General features: G+C 43.9%; 1 pseudogene; it reads left to right on the top strand.

Moving 5' to 3' along the window:
- Window positions 1-2,963: 2,963 nt before the first annotated feature.
- On the top strand, window positions 2,964-3,063 carry LOC141636418 (small nucleolar RNA R71; annotated as a pseudogene).
- Window positions 3,064-3,560: the final 497 nt, after the last annotated feature.

The raw sequence follows: 3,560 nt of genomic DNA, 5'->3' as shown, positions 1-3,560 counted from the left end.
TGAGCTAGGAGGTTTCAGTAGCCAGCAGTGCTACCATAGGTACCTGAAAAGAAGTAAAAGTACTGCGCGTAATTCCGAGAAAGCAATTTACGAAACGCAAAATTATGTGCAAAATAAGAAAACAGAAGAGAACAGAAATGAATCGGAGAATAAAGTGGAGAAAAAAAACTCCCTCAACTCCGCAAATCAACCAAACACAGCATGGGAAAGGTCGTGAACAGGTACAGCAACGAAGGCAATCGATCGACCGTACCAGCCAGTCGATCGACCAAGGTGACAGGAACAGAAGCCCCTGGATTCGCGGCACAGTCGATCGACCATTAAAGCCAGTCGATCGACTGAGATACCTGTTGTAAGTTTCTGATTTCTTCGAATTAGCTCAATAAATTGAGCTAATAAGGTCTATGAACCTGCAAATACACATAATAACGCGCCCAAAATTGCGCAAAACTCAAAGTAACAGTCTAAAGTCTTTAAATCCTAAGCAAATTTATTAAAGCGAAGTCCCGCGCACACCAAAGCAATAAAAAGTCTAACAAATCAATAAAATGTTCTTTAAAAAGTTTTAATCAATTAATAGTTGATCAAGAATGGCCACGGAATGGCCCACTTACTCGGCTTCTGGCTACAAGAGGTAGCCTCTACAGTACTCTTCTCCTCAGCGGGGCTCCTAACGACTCCAATATCCGCTGAACTCAACGGATCAACATCTCGAATATCTTCCCAATCATTGACCTCGTCTGACTCATCAAAATCCAAATCGGACTCTGTCACCTTGACTGGCTCCTCATTAGGCTCCTCATCAGTTACATAGCTCAGACACCCTAGACCGCCTCTTTGAATGATTGGCTCCTTCACAGTTAGAGCAATGAACGGCTCTTTCTTCCCCAAACCATTTCCTGCAACAGTCAAAACAGAAGGATCTTCCTCCAATTTGCTCCCGATCTGGGGTGGAGGTGTTATAGCAGAATTAGGCATAGGGGCAGGCATATTAGGCAACACAACATAAGATTTAGCTACATTGCAAGTTATTGGGTACATAGCATCCTTCTTCTTATAGGTCTGGGCAAAAACAATGGACTATTTTCCCACCTTAAAGGTCAATGTCCCTGAGCCAACATCTATAACTGCACCAGCAGTGTGCAGAAATGGTCTACCCAAAATGATAGGGATGTGAGCATCCTCAGGTATGTCTAGCACATTGAAGTCAACTGGGAAAAAGAACTTTCCTATTTACACAGGAAGGTCCTCTAAGACTCTTATAGGCTGGACCGCAGAACGATCAGCCATCTGTACCGTCATGTTTGTAATTGCAAACTTGGTCAATTTCAATTTCTTAGCAAGACTCAAAGGCATAACACTAATGCTAGCTCCTAGATCACATAATGCCTTCTCAATTGAGAAGGTACCAATATTACAAGGAACAGAAAAGCTACCAGGGTCAGCTAACTTATGTGGAGCAGTGTGAGTCAAATAAGAACATGACTCCTCAGTTAGTGCGACAGATTGCACAGTATCAAGTGACTTCTTTTTAGACAACAGTTGCTTCATAAATTTCATGTAAGCAGGCACTTGATTAACTAATTCTAAGAAAGGAACTTGCACATTTAAACTATGAAATAACATTTTCAAACTTGTTAAACGATACATGTTCCTATGTCGGCACCAATCTCTCCGGATAAGGGGCTGTAAGAAGCAACTTAGCCCTCTCCTCTAGGTTTCTCATACTGGCATCAGTGGACTTAGGCTGAAAATCCACTACCTTGTCCTTGTTGTAGCTCGAACCTTCTTCAGACCGTCTCAGGAATGAACCATTAACCGTCGTGGGGTCGTACTTTGGAACCGGAACTGATCCATCAGCATTTGGATCTTGCCTCGATAATTTCGGAGTCGTCGTACCCCGAAATAATTAGTCCCTCAAGTTATCTGACATTGGAGGACGTAAAGGTTCACGATCAGACGCATCTTCAGTCGATCGACCATGTATGTCAGTCGCTCGACTGGCTCCCGTAGGACCAGAAGCTTCACTGTTACCCGAGCTCGTCGATCGACCAGGTTCATCAGTCGATCGACTGATATACCTGCTCATCGTCTTTTTCTTGCAACTGTTCATTCCAGCCTTTTTCTTGCTCGGTTCCGCCCCATCTTTTCCAGTAACATCTTCGACCATAGCGGAGACGTCAAGGGTAGACCCACTCCTCAAACTTATTGTATTTAGAGTCTCTTTTTGATCCGGCTGCGACGGTAAATGCCCCGGAGCTCTAGTTGCACTTTTGCTTGCCAATTGGGCAATTTGACTCTTCAACATTTTTGTAGAAGTCTCTCTAGCTAGAGACTCCTTTTGCAGCAAACCCGATAAATTCTGAACCATGTTTTTCAATTCAGAAATATCAGAACCTTGAAATTGTTGTTGCTGAGGCACATAGGGAGGCTTTTGATACTGCTGCTGCTTATGAGGGGGCACATAGCTTTGCTGCTGCTGCTGCTGAGGACCCGGATTAAGGGCATTCTGGTTAGTCCACCTCAAATTGGGGTGGACATTAGAGGGATCGGGATAAGTACCAGTCTGCCTAAAGTGTTGAAAGGCAGCACATATTTCATTCGAACTAGTACAAAACTCCGAAACATGTCCCTCTCCTCCACATCTTTGGCATGTAAAGGGACCGTCTGAAACTGCATTAACTTTATATATCCCTCCTTTTTGGGATCCCCCAAAATCTAGCTTGTCAAATCTCGCAATAAGGGCCTCTATTGCAGCTACAGCAGGAGATTCAGCTGATCTTCTCTGATTTCCTCTAGAATTCTCATGCTCAGCTTTATGGATGGCCATATCTTCAATAATCTTCCACCCCTTAGTTTCTCCAACATTCTCCTGGAATCTGCCATTAGCTGCAGCATCCAGGATAGCCCTCTGATCATCATAAAGCCCATTATAGAATTGATTAGACAGGCACCATTGTTCCAACCCATGGTGCGGAATAGATCGCACCAGCCTCTTGAAACGGACCCATGCCTCATGGAAATTTTCATCAGGACCCTGTTTAAAGCTTGTGATCTGAGCTCTATTCGCATTGGTCTTCGATGCAGAGAAATATTTCTTATAAAATGATAGGGCCAGCGAATTCCAATCAGTGATACCATTGGCAGCTCGATCCAGATCTCGGTACCACTCCCTAGCAGCATCATGAAGCGAGAATATGAACATTGTCTCTTTTACCTGGTCCTGGGTCACACCTGTTGATGGGGGTACGGAACAACAGTAGTCAATGAATATCTCCATATGTTTAGCTGCATCTTCATTTGCACCTCTCCCAAATTGGTTTCTCTCAACCAAGTTAATGTAGGCCGATTTCGGTTCGAATTTTCTATCCGTCCCAGCTGGCAACACGAATCCCTTATAGAGATTCTCAGCTTTTGGCTCAGAGTGACTGGCTATACTTGCTTCTTCAGCCATATCTGGAGATGTAACGGTCTCAGCTGAAGAAGTAGAGATAAGAGACGAAGGTGGATCCTCCTCAAATAACTCATTCTCGTAGTAACTGGACAGAGTACTCAGCTCT

Source organism: Silene latifolia, chromosome Y (assembly GCF_048544455.1).
Source record: "Silene latifolia isolate original U9 population chromosome Y, ASM4854445v1, whole genome shotgun sequence".
Classification (NCBI taxonomy): Eukaryota; Viridiplantae; Streptophyta; class Magnoliopsida; order Caryophyllales; family Caryophyllaceae; genus Silene; species Silene latifolia.
This window is presented reverse-complemented; position numbering and strand designations above follow the sequence as displayed.